Genomic DNA, 18,383 nt, shown 5'->3' on the forward strand with positions numbered 1-18,383 from the left:
CTTGGTAGCGTCAAACGAGGTCAAACCTCGTCCCGGACGGATTGTTTCCTGGCTATGAAAAAAATCTTGTCCGATAACTCTTGCATTCTTCCAATTGCCTTCTCGGCTATGGAGATTGCTGAATCCATCTGATGTGGATATGTTGTTAGTATACGATGCTATGGAGATAGGCTAACTTGCAGTTAATTAGTACTACCAGTAAACAATGCTTATATGTGGTTAGTATGCACATGTAAAACCCTAAATCGTAAATCGTAAACCCTAAGTCCATAAACCCTAAAACGTAAGCCGTAACCACTAAAGTCCGTCAAGTAAACAGGTAAAAATTAACCCGACACCGATAGTGATGGCGGATCTAGAAGTCGGGAGAGTGTTCAACCGAGACAGAGTACACTACTCGAAAAATCGAATCACAACCTAAAATGATACCCTAAACCGATGATTGAACACCAGAAGCATCGAGATTAGCCGATCTACAGGTCACGGATGCACCGATACATGGGACGAACAACTCGGGAGAACATGAGTGTTCAAACGAGAGCGAGTTTCCAGGGAACTACAAATTAGGGCATGGGAGATGGAGAAGAAGTACCGCGGGGATGGCCGGAGCTCGGATGATGCAGATCGGTCAGGCGGTGGCGTGGGTCGTCAGGTCCTGGCGGCGGGAGATGGCGAGGGCGAAACCCTAGTGCGAAAGCTCTTGCATGAATATTGCAGTGGGTGGGGGAGGGGGTTAGAACGCCGAGCGTTGAGCCAAAGCGCCTTTCTTGCTGCTTCTCGTGGGCGTAGGGATAACGGCTGTGGGAGAAAGCGCATGCGCGAGAAGCCACCCAGAAGCTAGGCGTTTGGTTCAGCTTCTAGCTTCTAGCGGCCAGAAGCCCCCTAGAAGCTAAACCAAACAGGGGCTATGCTGTACATGTGTATATATACTGGATTTAGGGTCTCATCTATACTAATCTATAAGACAGTACCGTAGACGTTCACAATCCGTGCACCATGGTTCTACCTCCTCCCACCGCGCGTCCGCGTCCGGCCCCACCGCGCATCAGTGCCCGCAATCCGCGCCCCCACCTGACGCAACCCTCGCCCACTATCCCGTCCCGCGATCCGCGATCCCCGATGCCCTCCCCCACGCGCAGAAACTCCCAGCCTCGCCGATCCTCCCCCGATGTCGACGATTTCTGGACGCCCGCAACGCCTTCCACCGCCGTCCGGCGAGGGTTTTTGGGAGCCCGGCCCCGCGGCGGACGCGGCCCCTCGGCGGAGGTGTCGCAGCCTCCGGGAGCCCCTACGGGTCGCCGAACGGGTTGCGGGCGCACGGCCTATTCCGGCGGCAGCTGTCGCGCGCGATGACGCGGCAGCGCTGAGAGCACCTAGAGGGGGGTGAATAGGTGATCCTGTAAAACTTAAAACTTAACACCACAAACTTGATTAAGAGTTAGATCAATGAAATCAAGTGAGTAGAGAGGAGAGCTCTTGTGAAGCACAATAGACACAATAAGGACAAGCACAAGAGACACGAGGATTTATCTCGTGGTTCGGCCAAGTACAAAACTTGCCTACTCCACGTTGTGGCGTCCCAACGGACGAGAGTTGCACTCAACTCCTCTCAAGTGATCCAATGATCAACTTGAATACCACGGTGTTCTTCTTTACTTTACTCTTTCCTGTTTGCGAGGAATCTCCACAACTTGGAGTCTCTCGCCCTTACAATAAGAATCTCAATGAAGCACTAGAGTAAGGGAGGGAAGCAACACACTTAAATCCACAGCAAATACGCACAAACAAGACCAAGACTTGAGCTCAAAAGAGTATCACAAGGTTCTCACTAGAACGGAGCTCAAATCACTAAGAATGTCGAACAAGTGTGCAAGAATGAAGTGTGAATGATCAACAATGCTCAAAGGTTGCTTGGTGTGCTCCTCCATGCGCCTAAGGGTCCCTTTTATAGCCCCAAGGCAGCTAGGAGCCGTTGAGAGCATTCCTGGAAAGCAATTCTTGCCTTCTGTCGCCTGACGCACCGGACAGTCTGGTGCACCACCGGACACTGTCCGGTGCAGATTTCTTTCCTTCTTTGGCGAAGCCGACCGTTGGCGGTTCAGAGCCGTTGGCGCACCGAACACTGTCCGATGCACACCGGACAATCCGGTGCCCCTTCTGACCGTTGGCTCTACCACGCGTCGCGCGTGGATTACGCGGTCGACCGTTGGCCCGGCCGACTGTTGGCTCACCGGACAGTCCGGTGCACCACCGGACAGTCCGATGATTTATAGCCGTACGCCGTTAATTGCTTCCCGAGAGCAGCCAGTTAATAGACGCCAGCCTGGCGCACCGGACACTGTCCGGTGCACCCAGACTGCGCAGAGTCTTGGCTACCTAGCCAAGTCTTTTCCAAATTGGTCTTTTCCTATTTCTAGCACTTAGACACAATACATTAGTCCCAAAACAATGTACTACATCTTAGAAACATACCTTTATACTTGATTTGCACTTTGCCCACCATTTGGTATAGTTTGACACTTAAGCACTTGTGTTGGACACTAGATCACCAAAATACTTAGAAATGGCCCAAGGGCACATTTCCCTTTCAATCTCCCCCTTTTTGGTGATTTATGCCAACACAATAAAAAGCAACTAAAAGAAGTGCAACATCAATGCAAATGAAAACTCAAATTTGTTTTGATTCAAATTTGGCATATTTGGATCATTCTTTGCCACCACTTGGTTTGTTTTTGCAAATCAACCTCAATTTCCTATCTCTAAGTTAAACACACTTGTTGAGACATAAAGAGAGTTGTTCCAAGAGAAATTGATCAACGATTTCAAAAACTCCCCCTTTTTCCCATAATTAACCATTCTCCCCACAAGAGGCCAACTTTTGACAAAAGAGACAATAAGAGATTTTTGACAAACCAAAAGCTCTATTCTACTATTTTCAAAATTCTCAAGTGGTAGCTGATCCGTTTGTTGCTTTGGCCTTATTTTCTCCCCCTTTGGCATCAAGCACCAAAACAGGATCAATCTTGGCCCGTTAACCCCATTGCCTCACCAAAATCTTCAACTAAGAGTAAAAAGGCAATAAGAGTACAAAGATGAACTTGGAATCAGTTACTCTTTCAGCGGAGTGCAGTGCAAGTCTTGCATGGTCCAAGTCCACCTTTTCCCTTTCAAACCTCCTTTGAGACTAAATTAAGCAAACTCAAGCACACAGTTAGTCTCAAAGGGTCAAGTTGTAGCACATCTCCCCCTAAATATGTGCATCACTTGCAAATGGACTTGTGAGGTCCGGGGAGTGCTTGTACAACTTGAGCACCATAAATAAACAACAAAATGCATGAAGGAACATGATCAAGGCATAAAACACATGTATGCTATAGATCAATCCAGGTTCCGCGAATCTAAGACATTTAGCTCACTACGCAGCTTGCAAAAGGTCGACTCATCTAGAGGCTTGGTAAAGATATCGGCTAGCTGGTTCTCGGTGCTAACATGAAACACTTCGATATCTCCCTTTTGTTGGTGGTCTCTCAAAAAGTGATGCCGGATGTCAATGTGCTTTGTGCGGCTGTGTTGAACAGGATTATCCGCCATGCGGATAGCACTCTCATTATCACACAGGAGTGGGACTTTGCTCAGATTGTAGCCAAAGTCCCTGAGGGTTTGCCTCATCCAAAGTAGTTGCGCGCAACACTGTCCTGTGGCAACATACTCGGCCTCAGCGGTGGATAGGGCAACGGAGGTTTGTTTCTTAGAGCTCAACGACACCAGGGACCTTCCTAAGAATTGGCACGTCCCCGATGTACTCTTCCTATCGACCTTACATCCAGCATAGTCAGAGTCTGAATATCCAATCAAGTCAAAGGTAGACCCCTTTGGATACCAAATCCCGAAGCAAGGCGTAGCAACTAAATATCTAAGAATTCGCTTCACGGCCACTAAGTGACAATCCCTTGGATCAGATTGAAATCTAGCACACATGCATACACTAAGCATAATATCCGGTCTACTAGCACATAAATAAAGTAAAGACCCTATCATAGACCGGTATGCCTTTTGATCAACGAGCTTACCTCCTTTGTTGAGGTCGGTGTGTCCATCGGTTCCCATTGGAGTCTTTGCGGGCTTGGCGTCCTTCATCCCAAACCGCTTGATCAAGTCTTGTGTGTACTTCGTTTGGGAGATGAAGGTCCCATCCTTGAGTTGCTTCACTTGAAATCCAAGGAAATAGCTTAACTCGCCCATCATCGACATCTCAAACTTTTGAGTCATCACCCTGCTAAACTCTTCACACGACTTTTGGTTAGTAGAACCAAATATTATGTCATCGACATAAATTTGGCACACAAAAAGGTCACCATCACAAGTCTTAGTAAAAAGAGTTGGATCGGCTTTCCCAACCTTGAAAGCATTAGCAATTAAAAAGTCTCTAAGGCATTCATACCATGCTCTTGGGGCTTGCTTAAGTCCATAGAGCGCCTTAGAGAGCTTACACACGTGGTCGGGCTACCGTTCATCCTCAAAGCCAGGGGGTTGCTCCATGTACACCTCCTCCTTGATTGGCCCGTTGAGGAAAGCGCTCTTCACATCCATTTGGAACAACCTGAAAGAATGGTGAGTAGCATAGGCTAACAATATGCGAATTGACTCTAGCCAAGCCACAGGAGCAAAAGTCTCCTCAAAGTCCAAACCTGCGACTTGGGCATAACCTTTTGCCACAAGTCGTGCCTTGTTCCTTGTCACCACTCCGTGCTCGTCTTGTTTGTTGCAGAACACCCACTTGGTTCCCACAACATTTTTCTTGGGACGAGGCACCAGTGTCCAAACTTCATTTCTCTTGAAGTTGTTGAGCTCCTCTTGCATGGCCAACACCCAGCCCGGATCTAGCAAGGCCTCTTCTACCCTGAAAGGCTCAATAGAAGAGACAAAGGAGTAATGCTCACAAAAATTAACTAATCTAGAACGAGTAGTTACTCCCTTGCTTATGTCACCCAATATTTGGTCGACATGATGATTCCTTTGAATTGTCGCTCGAACTTGGGTTGGAGGTGCCGGTTGCGCTTCTTCCTCTATCACATGAACATCTTGTGCTCCCCCTTGATCACACGCCTCTTCTTGATGAACCTATTCATCGTCTTGAGTTGGGGGATGCACCATTGTTGAGGAAGAAGGTTGATCTTGCTCCTTTTGTTCCAGTGGCCTCACATCTCCAATCGCCATGGTGCGCATTGCGGCCGTTGGAACGTCTTCTTCATCTACATCATCAAGATCAACAACTTGCTCTCTTGGAGAGCCATTAGTCTCATCAAATACAACGTCGCTAGAGACTTCAACCAAACCCGATGATTTGTTGAAGACCCTATACGCCTTTGTATTTGAGTCATAACCTAACAAAAACCCTTCTACAGCTTTGGGAGCAAACTTAGAATTCCTACCTTTCTTCACTAGAATGTAACATTTGCTCCCAAATACACGAAAGTAAGACACATTGGGTTTGTTACCGGTTAGAAGCTCATATGAAGTCTTCTTGAGGAGGCGATGAAGGTAGACCCGGTTTATGGCGTGGCAAGCCGTGCTCACGGCTTCCGTCCAAAACCGTTCGGGTGTCTTGAATTCACCAAGCATCGTCCTCGCCATGTCTAGTAGCGTCATGTTCTTCCTCTCTACCACACCATTTTGCTGTGGTGTGTACGGAGCGGAGAACTCGTGCTTGATTCCTTCCTCCTCAAGATACTCCTCCACTTGAAGGTTCTTGAACTCGGACCCATTGTCGCTCCTTATCTTCTTCACTTTGAGCTCAAACTCGTTTTGGGCTCTCCTTAGGAAGCGCTTGAGGGTCCCTTGGGTTTCATATTTATCCTGCAAAAAGAATACCCAAGTGAAGCGGGAAAAATCATCAACTATAACAAGACCATACTTACTTCCTCCTATGCTTAGATAGGCGACGGGTCCGAAGAGGTCCATATGAAGTAACTCCAGGGGTCTTGATGTCGTCATCACATTTTTGGCATGATGAGAGCTTCCCACCTGTTTACCTGCTTGACAAGCTGCACAAGGTCTATCTTTTTCGAAAGTTACATTAGTTAGACCTATCACGTGTTCTCCCTTTAGAAGCTTGTGAAGGTTCTTCATCCCCACATGTGCTAAACGGCGATGCCACAGCCAGCCCATGCTAGTCTTAGCAATTAAGCATGCATCTAGACCGGCCTCCTCTTTTGCAAAATCAACTAAATAAAGTTTGTCGTCTAGTACACCCTTAAAAGCTAATGAACCATCACTTCTTCTAAAGACAGACACATCTACATTTGTGAATAAACAGTTATATCCCATATTACAAAGTTGACTCACAGACAACAAGTTATATCCAAGCGACTCAACTAAGAACACATTAGAAATAGAGTGCTCGGATGAAATAGCAATTTTTCCTAACCCTTTCACCTTGCCTTGGTTCCCATCACCGAATATGATTGAATCTTGGGGATCCTTGTTCTTGACGTAGGAAGAGAACATCCTCTTCTCCCCCGTCATGTGGTTTGTGCATCCGCTGTCGATAATCCAGCTTGAGCCCCCGGATGCATAAACCTGCAAGGCAATTTAGGCTTGGGTCTTAGGTACCCAACTTTTGTTGGGTCCTACAAGGTTAGTACAAATAGCCTTAGGGACCCAAATGCAAGTTTTATCTCCCTTGCATTTTGCCCCTAATTTTCTAGCAACCACCTTCTTATCCTTTCTACAGATAGCAAAGGAAGCATTGCAAGCATAATAAATTGTAGAAGGTTCATTCATTACTTTCCTAGGAACATGAACAATATTTCTTCTATGCATATGATGAACAACATTTTTCCTCGCCAAATTTCTATCATGCATAATAGAAGAACTTGAAGCAAACATTGCATTTGAATCATAAGCATGTGAAACAATATCATTGCAACTTCTATCATGATGAATATTCCTAGAATATCTCCTATCATGGTATAAGAAAGCATGGTTCTTTTGAATACTATTTGCCATAGGGGCCTTCCCTTTCTCCTTGATGGAGATGGGAGCCTTATGACTTGTTAAATTCTTGGCTTCCTTCTTGAAGCCAAGCCCATCCTTAATTGAGGGGTGTCTACCAACCGTGTAGGCATCCCTTGCAAATTTTAGTTTGTCAAATTCACTCTTGCTAGTCTTAAGTTGGGCATTAAGACTAGCAACTTCATCATTCAATTTAGAAATTGAAACTAGGTGTTCACTACAAGCATCAACATTAAAATCTTTACACCTAGTGCAAACTACAACATGTTCTACACAAGATGTTGATTTATTAGCTATTTCTAACTTAGCACTCAAATCATTATTTATGCTCTTTAAGCTAGAAATAGAGTCATGACATGTAGACAATTCACAAGAAAGCATTTCATTCCTTTTAATTTCTAAAGCAAGGAATTTTTGTGCCTCTACAAACTTATCATGTTCTTCATACAAAAGATCCTCTTGCTTTTCTAATAACCTATTTTTATCATTCAAGGCATCAATTAATTCATTAATCTTATCTACCTTAGTTCTATCTAGGCCCTTGAATAAACATGAATAGTCTATTTCATCATCGCTAGATTCTTCATCACTTGAGGAAGCGTAAGTACTAGTATCGCGAGTGCTTACCTTCTTTTCCCTTGCCATGAGGCATGTATGATGCTCGTTTGGGAAGAGGGCCGACTTGTTGAAGGCGGTGGCGGCGAGTCCTTCGTTGTCGGAGTCGGACGACGAACAATCCGAGTCCCACTCCTTTCCAAGGTGTGCCTCGCCCTTGGCCTTCTTGTAAGCCTTCTTTTTTTTCCTCTTGTTCCCTTGTTCCTGGTCACTATCATTATCGGGAAAATTAGCGATAAAATGACCAATCTTACCACATTTGAAGCATGAGCGCCTCCCCTTCGTCTTGGTATTGTTGGGATGCTCCTTGCGACCCCTTAGCGCCGTCTTGAAACGCTTGATGATGAGGGCCATTTCTTCATCATTAAGCCCGCGGCCGCCTCAACTTGTGCCACCTTGCTAGGTAGCGCCTCCTTGCTCCTCGTTGCTTTGAGAGCAATGGTTTGAGGCTCTTGGATTGGGCCATTCAACGCATCATCAACGTATCTAGCTTCCTTGATCATCGTCCGCCCGCTTACGAACTTTCCAAGTATCTCTTCGGGCGTCATCTTGGTGTACCTAGGATTCTCACGAATATTGTTCACAAGATGTGGATCAAGGATAGTAAAAGACCTTAGCATTAGGCGGACGACGTCGTGGTCCGTCCATCACGTGCTTCCATAGCTCCTTATTTTGTTGACGAGGGTCTTGAGTCGGTTGTATGTTTGGGTTGGCTCCTCGCCCCTGATCATTGCGAATCTCCCATGTTCGCCCTCCACCAACTCCATCTTGGTGAGCATGGTAACGTCGTTCCCCTCATGTGAGATTTTGAGGGTGACCCAAATCTGCTTGGCGTTATCCAAGCCGCTCACCTTATGGTATTCATCCCTACACAATGAAGCTAGAAGAACAGTAGTAGCTTGTGCATTTTTGTGAATTTGCTCATTAATGAACATGGGACTATCCGTACTATCAAAGTGCATTCCATTTTCTACTATCTCCCATATACTTGGATGGAGAGAGAACAAGTGGCTATGCATTTTGTGACTCCAAAATCCGTAGTCCTCTCCATCAAAGTGGGGAGGTTTACCGAGGGGAATGGAAAACAAGTGAGCATTGGAACTTTGCGGAATACGAGAATAATCAAAGGAAAAGTTTGAATTAACCGTCTTCTTTTTCTCGTAGTCGTTGTCGTCGTCCTTTTGGGAAGAAGAAGATTCGTCGCTGTCGTAGTAGACTATCTCCTTGATGCGCCTTGTTTTCTTCTTCCTCCCGTCTTTTCTTTTGTGGCCCAAGCCTGAGTCAGTAGGCTTGTCATCCTTTGGATCATTGACGAAGGACTCCTTCTCCTTATCATTGACCACCATCCCCTTGCCCTTAGGATCCATCTCTTCGGGCGATTAGTCCCTTCCTTGAAGAGAACGGCTTTGATACCAATTGAGAGCACCTAGAGGGGGGTGAATAGGTGATCCTGTAAAACTTAAAACTTAACACCACAAACTTGATTAAGAGTTAGATCAATGAAATCAAGTGAGTAGAGAGGAGAGCTCTTGTGAAGCACAATAGACACAATAAGGACAAGCACAAGAGACACGGGGATTTATCCCGTGGTTCGGCCAAGTACAAAACTTGCCTACTCCACGTTGTGGCGTCCCGACGGACGAGAGTTGCACTCAACTCCTCTCAAGTGATCCAATGATCAACTTGACTACAACGGTGTTCTTCTTTACTTTACTCTTTCCCGTTTGCGAGGAATCTCCACAACTTGGAGTCTCTCGCCCTTACAATAAGAATCTCAATGAAGCACTAGAGTAAGGGAGGGAAGCAACACACTCAAATCCACAGCAAATACGCACACGCAAGACCAAGACTTGAGCTCAAAAGAGTATCACAAGGTTCTCACTAGAACGGAGCTCAAATCACTAAGAATGTCGAACAAGTGTGCAAGAATGAAGTGTGAATGATCAACAATGCTCAAAGGTTGCTTGGTGTGCTCCTCCATGCGCCTAGGGGTCCCTTTTATAGCCCCAAGGTAGCTAGGAGCCGTTGAGAGCATTCCTGGAAAGCAATTCTTGCCTTCTGTCGCCTGGCGCACCGGACAGTCCGGTGCACCACCGGACACTGTCCGGTGCGGATTTCTTTCCTTCTTTGGAGAAGCCGACCGTTGGCGGTTCAGAGCCGTTGGCGCACTGGACACTGTCCGGTGCACACCGGACAGTCCGGTGTCCCCTTCTGACCGTTGGCTCTGCCACACGTCGCGCGCGGATTACGCGGCCAACCGTTGGCCCGACCGACTGTTGGCTCACCGGACAGTCCGGTGCACCATCGGACAGTCAGGTGATTTATAGCCGTACGCCGTTAATTGCTTCCCGAGAGCAGCCCGTTGACAGACGCCAGCCTGGCGCACCGGACACTGTCCAGTGCACCACCGGACAGTCCGGTGCACCCAGACTGCGCAGAGTCTTGGCTGCCTAGTCAAGTCTTTTCCAAATTGGTCTTTTCCTGTTTCTAGCACTTAGACACAATACATTAGTCCCAAAACAATGTACTAAGTCTTAGAAACATACCTTTACACTTGATTTTTACTTTGCCCACCATTTGGTATAGTTTGAGACGTAAGCACTTGTGTTGGACACTAGATCACCAAAATACTTAGAAATGGCCCAAGGGCACATTTCCCTTTCAAGAGCAGCAGGCCGTCGTCGTTCAAGGACCCAGCCGAGGAGTTCATCTTCGCGTAGCTGGAGGCGGCCACCAAAGGGTTCGCGCTGGAGGCGAAGATCGGGGAGGGCAGCTTCGGCACCGTGTACCGGGGCAAGCTCCCCGACGGGCGCGAGGTGGCCATCAAGTGCGGCGAGTTAGGCCCCCGCGCGCTCCGGTTCCAGGAGAAGGAGAGCGCGTTCCGGTCGGAGCTGGTGTTCCTGTCCTGGCTCCACCACAAGCACCTCATCGGCCTGGTGGGCTACTGTGAGGAGGCGGAGGAGCGGCTGCTGGTGTGCGAGTACATGAAGAACGGCGCACTCTACGACCACCTGCACCCCAAGGCCTCGGCGACGGCGGCGCCGTCGCCCGTGGCGTCGTCATGGAAGCTGCGCATCAAGATCCTGATGTGCATATTACCATACTAGTGAACAATCAGGGGCTAACTCTTTTTAGGACTCGATAAACAACATCAACAGAAGTATGTAACATGGGAAACTGCTGTGCATATTTAGGTTCATGATGTTTCCCATCCTCTGCTCAAAAGTCTTGGCGTGAAGAATCTCCCAGCTGTAATTGGCCGAACTGTGAATGGTGAGGAGCTCCTTCTGAAGGATGGCATTTCGATGAAAGATCTCAGATCTGGTGTCAAGGAATTGAAGACACTGCTAGATAGTTTTGAGAAGAAGAATAAGAAGTTATTATCGAATCTAGCTAATAAGAAACCTTCCGGTCAATGGGAAGAAATCAAGAAGATTCCTCTGCTCACAGCTTCCAACTTTGAGGAAATCTGTGGAGAGAAGACTCTAGTATGCATCATTGGTGTTTTCGGGTCAAACAAAGCCAAGGGGTAGCTTGAAGCAGTCCTGTCTGAGGTATATCTCCTATTTTCAAAAGCCAAATTATAGAGCAGAAACACATGTTTTCTTGTTTGCCTGAATGCATAGTAATATATATTACCTTGTGGTTCTTTCCTTAATCTTCAGTATAGCCATTTGTTAACACATATCATCGCTTTCCTGTTGATTGCATCCAGATATCTAAGAAGACTCTGATAAGGGGGCAGAACTATAATTCCAGAAATGTTGTCTCCTATGCTTTGCTGGATAAGGACAAACAATCTGCATTCCTGTCATCGTTTGACAAGTCTGGATACAGGTCATCTGACAAGCTGCTCATCGCCTACAAGGAACCCATTATTATTATGTTATTATTATTTAGAACTGAAGGAAGATTTGGATGCAATGTTTCCCATGTGAATACATACAGTGGAATTGCAGGAAAATCAATGGATAAGTTTGGTGCATTGATATCATCTTTCAGATACCCCGGCCCCCGTGCCAGTGGCCTTCGTGCTCCTTTAAAGGATGTGAAAAACACACTTTCTGTGAGGTATGCATCTCTAGAACCTTTTTTCAGACTTGAAACTTCTAAGGAAATTAAGTATGATTGGTTTACTTACTGGCGACAGTACAGTCTTGTTATGATTATGTATCTATTTTTTATGCCATTCTTATTTCTGCTGCAAATCTATTCTTAAAGCTCAAGAAAAAGGCACATTCAGACGCACAGCAAAGAAAACAGGTCTAGGCCCATAACTTGAATTTTGATTGATGTCTTTTTTGAAATCTAATGATTCCATTGAGAGTTCATTTTCCTCTCCAAGATTCAACCTTATAGCATTGCTGTTGTCTGGTGATAGATATGCATTACCGAGCTTCAACGAACTGAACTCGAGCTTTGCTGTTTCATCTATGATCGTTATTTCCATAACCGAGTCCGCCATTCAGTTATGCAGAGAGCGACAACTTTAAATGCATTTTACAATGGGTACATATGCATTGCAAATTCTGACCTCGCATGATGTTGGTGAACATTCTCGCACTCCCAGAGCAGATTGAATTTTTCTTATCAAATGAGGCCATGCCATAGAGGAGATTGCTAATTTTTCGTCCTCATGGTGGCAGGTGCATGTTCAATCAGATCCTGCTGGACGTCTGGTTATCACAGGGGATCCAGAGCAGCCTGATAATCCTTGGAGGATCACTCCGTTCAAGAATGTGGTAGGCTGACAGCTTCACTATCAGAAACACATTTGTGAATTTAGTTTAACATGTAGTGATTTTTTTTATCTTAGGTGGTCAACTTGCCATCAAGAATCAATCCTCACCAAACATCCGCTGTTATCACGCATGGTCAGTTGTTTGTGCGTGCACCATTTGGGTCATCCGTGATTTGTGGTCTTTCAGGAATTCCTTGCCCCAAAATTTATCTTGTTTTCTTTGATTTCATGTATTTTGTTTATTGTGCAGGGTTTATGTCAGTTCTGTTGAGGAAATAGGATTTCATTTGAGCAGATACATGATGTCAAGCTGACTTAGCAGAACCCTTCTGTGGTTTGATGCTGGTTGCTGGTGTTGTGATCTGTTGCCACCTTGTTTATTGTTACAGTAGTGCCATAAAATTAGCTGGTTCATGTGTGTATTCCAGTTTCGTAGAGAAAGGAGATGTTGGTCGTAGTAGGGCTAATTTGACAGTATGATTACTTATTATTCTTTAAATACCTCTCTGGATCACTCCAGGCCTCCAGGGCGCCCTAAAGCTGCATTTTTTTTCTTTACTAGGTGAGTGCCCATGCGTTGCAAGTGTTGTTTCAAGATGGTCATTTGGTTGACGAGGCAATGTCGAGCGCTTACACCACAACTACATACATTCTAGTGGCCAACATCATGAACCCGAGTCGGGTCGTGGCGAAGGTTTGCTCTCGAGGATAGCGAGTGTCTAGAGTGCGAGGTGATGGGTGTGCTGATTGACAAGACCAAGCACGTGTCGCTCAACAGGTGGGCCAAACTTTTATCGGATAAAGTAGGCCCAGTACACCGCTATCGACGTCTACATGTCCTACGAGACTGGTCGGCTGCTGCTCATCAGGGAGCGCGTGGAAGATGCGGTCACCGTCGGTGCAACAATCTCGTTGTGTCATGTTCTATGTTATCTTAGTGGGACTATTTCTTGTTGCCTATTGTTTACTCTCTCTAGCTCCTTACAACTTCATGTCTAATGTGATGCGATGTGAATTGGACTAGTGATTTCTGTCACACCCGGATTAAAGGGGCAAACCCAGGTGCGTCTCATATGTGCGCCAAACGAGATCAACACATATAATGACTTAGTGAATAGAGACGAATGTCACAATCTTTATTACATAACGAAATGTTTTACAAAATAAATTATAATATATAGAACGAACTAATGTCATTATTGTCCCTTGGCGCCAACAAGTTGACTGGGAGACGACACCTAGACCTCGTCGAACTCCTCGTAGTAGTCTTCCTCTAGGGCCACCTGCTCTTCACCTATGGGGGGAGTTTTATTGCAGGAGTGAGCTCACAGATGTTCATCGCTCAGCAAGTGTGGAGAATAATGTGCATGGGCTCACTTACGGTGGGGCTCATATATAGTGTCAAGCTGATCAACAAATAATGGTTAAGGCAAAGCATTGCTTTTAATAAGTTGGTCAAATTTTATTAGTAGTTACTAAATATAAGTAAATACCATCCCAACAAAATAATAGATAAAATTAATAATAAAACCACAATACGATGCATATGACAAATTAAGTTTAATTCCATAAGTTAATCATGCAAGAGTCCTCAATCGCTCTTGACCACAAGCACGACTGATATACCAGTTTTACAATCTGCAGAGGTTGCACATCTTTACCCATAATACATGTTCCCTTTGTCGCCTCGGATTGATCAAACCCTTAAACATTGCCAAGGTGAGTAGGCAGGGTACACTACAATGCCTTTACAAAGTTCCACTAGAGGAGAGAACCTCCTATGGTTTCTGGGCCGAAAGTTGTACAGGAATCCCTCGGTCCAAAAGCTAAAAAGATAGTCCGACCCGAGGACCTCCCTACACCCGCATCCTCCACTCCGCTTGCCCCTTTCGGGAAAGGATTAACTCACACTAGCTTTCCTAATTAATCAGCCAAGGGTGTCCCATTCTACCATTGTGATAGCACTATTATCTCAAGTTAAGCTCCATGTTCCAGTTAACACCATAATCTTATCATGAACATTTAAATAATCCAATAATAATAGTTAAGCATGATCATGAATCATTTGTATCTTAACATCCAAAACCACATAGAGCAATAGCAGATACTACTCAAAAGTTCAGTGGCAAGCAAGGTATAAAGTAACTCAAACTAGGGTGACCTATTGGGTACCATCAAATTAACCTGAGCATAGTATAGTGATTAACAAGAACATTATTGGTTAAAAAAGAGTGATCAAGGGCACAACTTTCCTTCAACGAGCTCCTGCTCAGTATTTTCCATCTGCTGGGTACCAGGTTCCTTGGTCACTTGCTCGTCTACTCGTAACAATACAAACAAACATGGTATAGGAGAAATTAACATCACAACAAACATGAGCACAAACTGCATAATAATGATCTATGCGTTGCTACGAGATCGTAGGTTCGGGAACTACTAAATTCGGAGTTAAAGTAAACAAGATATGGTTTTCCAAAGTGTAAGTGACTATAATTCATGTGAAAAATATATTAAACAGTAGTAACTGATATATTCCAGGTCATAACTTGATCCTAGCTCTTGTTTTGGTCAAACAGTAATTATGAGCAATTTAATTCTTGCTAAAAGTTATTTACATAAACACAAGCTACATAGATATCTAATTATAGAAGTATGGGAGATGTCACAATTAGTACTATTAATGCGTAGATAATTTTATTACGAAGATAACGTAATTGGAACGGGTTAAAAAGGAGTTAAAATAAGTAAAATATGAATTTTACAAGTTTTTAGATTCACTTTTATATTAAACATTCATTTTCCAATCTTATTTACCCAGGTCAAATAATCCATGGACAGCGGACGCAAAAACCAGGGCGTTTAGGGTTCAGTTTGCAAATTCCGGGACCTGGGGGTAATGATCTTTGTGTACAGGTGTACTACGGGTTGATTAGTAAAAACACCAGGGCTCTTATGAAAAATCGCTTGGCCGAAAGGGTATCATGCAATCAGGGCCATGGATCTTGGATCTACGGTCAGGATTAAATTATCGTTACTATGAATCGATATTCAATAGGAACCCTAGGATAGGATATGCACGACTCAGATTTTATGTTGACCAAATGGACGTGGTTCACCCGATCTATCATCAACGCTCCTGATTCCTTACTCCCGAACCGATAACCCTCTTCTAATCCGGGCCATCGACGCTGGATCCGAAGGACAGCAGTTCATCTTCCCCGCACGAACACTGGCCCCAGACGACGACTAACCCGCAAATGGCGCGGCTCGCCAGAGTAATGCTAGGGTGGTGCATCAATGGATAAAAACCTGCCGCACGCAGGCACAAACGCTAAAGGGACCAATGGCGAGGAAGAACATAGGGGTAGTTTACGGTTGCCCGGTGCAGGGACGAGCAGTTCACGCTCCGCGGTAGCCTGGTCCGGTCTTCTACGTACGACGATGAAGTCCTGTTCTCCAGTCACCAAACACGCAAGGGAAGCCCCCAAGCGTCCAGCGCGCGACCCTGCCGAACCCCCAGCTTGACGCCAAGATTCAAGGGCAGCGGCAGCGGCCATTTCCAATGCGTTCTCTCTCCGTGGGTCTATTCCCAGCGGCTATGGCTCTCAGTACTGGTTATGGGCGCATGATGCAGAGAGATCAACCGAGAGTGTGCGATCTGGTATTTATTCAGGGAGTCCAGGTTCTGCTGGGGAGGGAGATATTAGCTGGCAGACTCCAGGCTTGTTGCAACGGCCAAGTGGAGTTGTGAGTTTGTTGTGTCGGGGCCTCAGCGAAGGCGAAGGTGCTGACAAGCGGTCCCCACGGTGCAGTGTGTGTGGTTGAGCGCGGCGTGGTGCGGGAGCCGTGCAATGCGGATCCGGATTAGGCCGGTGTTGGGCTGAACGAGCAGCAAGGAGATTCAGGTTGGGTTCTGTTTCATTTTTATTTTTTTTTCTCTTTTCTCTCTATTTTTTCATTTCACAAGCCCAATTTTTTTTCAAATCCAAACAAGGTTCTAATTCAAAAACTCCATAGGTGCAAATTATTATTTTTGGGATGTAGTTTAACCATATAGTTTATTATATTATCGTTCACTACTTATTTGATTTGGAAACAAAGTAACATATAGTCTTTCATCACAAATTACTTGAGTTCAATTATATTTTAAAAATTATTTCTAATACAAATTAAATGAACAGTCAAAATCTAAGGCATGATGCATAATTTCAACTTCTATTTCATTTTTATAGGGAACATGTCTTGCCAATAAAACATAGACTTACAATAACTCTAATTTTATTACACCAAGAACTAGCTAACAATTTAAACCATATTTTAAGGGTTTACAAATCCTACCCCCTAAAAAATAATCTCGGCCTTGAGATTACGATGAACTAGGAAAGGGGTGGGGAAATTCTACTCGTACCTCAACTTCTTGCTCGTAGGTGGCTTCATCTTCTGTGTGATGACTCCATTGTACTTTGCACATCTTAATCACTTTATTCCTTGTAACACGAGTCAAGGTATCAATGATCTTGATAGGATATTCTGTATAAGTCAGATCACCTTGAACACTAAGTTCATCCATAGTTAGTTGCTCTTCTGGCACCCTAAGACACTTCTTCAACTGAGATACATGTAAGACATCATGTATATCCGCTAGATGGTTGGGTAGCTCCAGTTGATATGCAACTGCCCCCACTCGCTTTAGGATTTTGAAGGGTCCAATAAAGCGAGGGGACAACTTACCTTTAACTTTAAATTTCCTCATACACCGAATTGGTGACACCTTGAGATACACGTGATCTCTACAGCTTTTCTGTCTGGACTGCGCAGTTCTCAAGTTCTCCCTTATTATTCGAATTTGTTCCTCTGCTTCTTGGCTTATTATTGGCCCAAAGAACTGCCTTTCACCAGTTTGATCCTAATACAGCAGGATTCTACACTTCCTTCCATATAAGGCCTCCAACGGGGACATCTTCAAACTGGCCTGATAACTATTATTATAGGAGAACTCCGCATAGGGTAAACTCTTGTCTCAACTGCCATCGTGCTTAAGATCACAAGCTCTTAACATATCTTCTAGCACTTGATTTGTTCTCTTGGTCTGCCCATCAGTTTAGGGATGGTAGGCTGAACTAAAGTTTAGCTTCGTGTCCATACTCTCATGAAGGTTCTTCCAAAATCGGGAAGTAAACTGAGATCCACGATCTAAAACTATCTTCTTAGGTACCCCATGTAGGCACATACACTACACGACGGTTGATCTTTAGCGACCCTTATTAGGGACTGACGGTTGGTCGCTAAAAGTTATGGACTGACGGTTGGTCGCTAAATGCGCTTATAACGACGGTCTATGGGTCGCTAAAAGTCTAGAAATTTAACGACTTATGGTCGGTCGCTATAGAGGTAAGTGTGTGACTGATGGTGGGTCGCTATAGGGGTACGTGATTTTTGTGTTTCTTATTTACTCACCAAAGCCCATCTAAAGGCCTACTAAACAAACAAAACCCTATTCCACGCACCAAACCACAAGCGCAGCCGCCGTCACTTCTGCCCCATCGTGGCCCCATCCCGCCGCTCGTCGACGATGCCACCCCGCCCCTCGGCCGTGGTCGCCGTCACTATACCACAACACCAAAATAGCGTCAGATCTCAGTCACTAAAAGTAGTAAATTGACAGTGAATCAGTCGCTAAAACATAGCTACACACCATCAGTCGATATTTCTAAATATACTGTTAAACTGTCCATCGGTACTTTTATTTATGTTTCACGTTGAGCTGTCCGTCGGCATTACCATCTTAGGAGTCAGACCATCCGTCGTTGTAGAATGTCCCAAAACTAAAGCTCTTTGCGCGTATTGGACTAGCTTGCTTGTGTCTAAAATTTTCCATGTGGTGCACAGTGCACTGGCCCGGCCCACAAAACATGTCAAGTTGACCTAGCCAAATCCAAATCTCTTCAATCCCTCGACCAGTCGACCGCGCCGCTCACCCGTGCTGCCCAGATCTCCTCTCACTCCACCGTGT

The 18,383-nt window shown here is 45.2% G+C and overlaps 1 long non-coding RNA gene and 1 pseudogene across 1 annotated transcript; both read left to right on the plus strand.

Annotated features, from left to right (window-relative positions):
- The first annotated feature begins 577 nt into the window (after positions 1-577).
- LOC118473105 (putative serine/threonine-protein kinase-like protein CCR3) lies at positions 578-10,736 on the plus strand (annotated as a pseudogene).
- Positions 10,737-11,836: 1,100 nt separating this feature from the next.
- LOC118476084 (uncharacterized) lies at positions 11,837-12,371 on the plus strand. The gene is made up of 3 exons (XR_004855399.1): positions 11,837-11,892; positions 12,011-12,177; positions 12,276-12,371. It is a non-coding gene; the product is annotated as an uncharacterized lncRNA (long non-coding RNA).
- The last annotated feature ends 6,012 nt before the right edge of the window (positions 12,372-18,383 follow it).

Source organism: Zea mays, chromosome 1, assembly GCF_902167145.1.
Source record: "Zea mays cultivar B73 chromosome 1, Zm-B73-REFERENCE-NAM-5.0, whole genome shotgun sequence".
In the NCBI taxonomy this organism is placed as follows: domain Eukaryota; kingdom Viridiplantae; phylum Streptophyta; class Magnoliopsida; order Poales; family Poaceae; genus Zea; species Zea mays.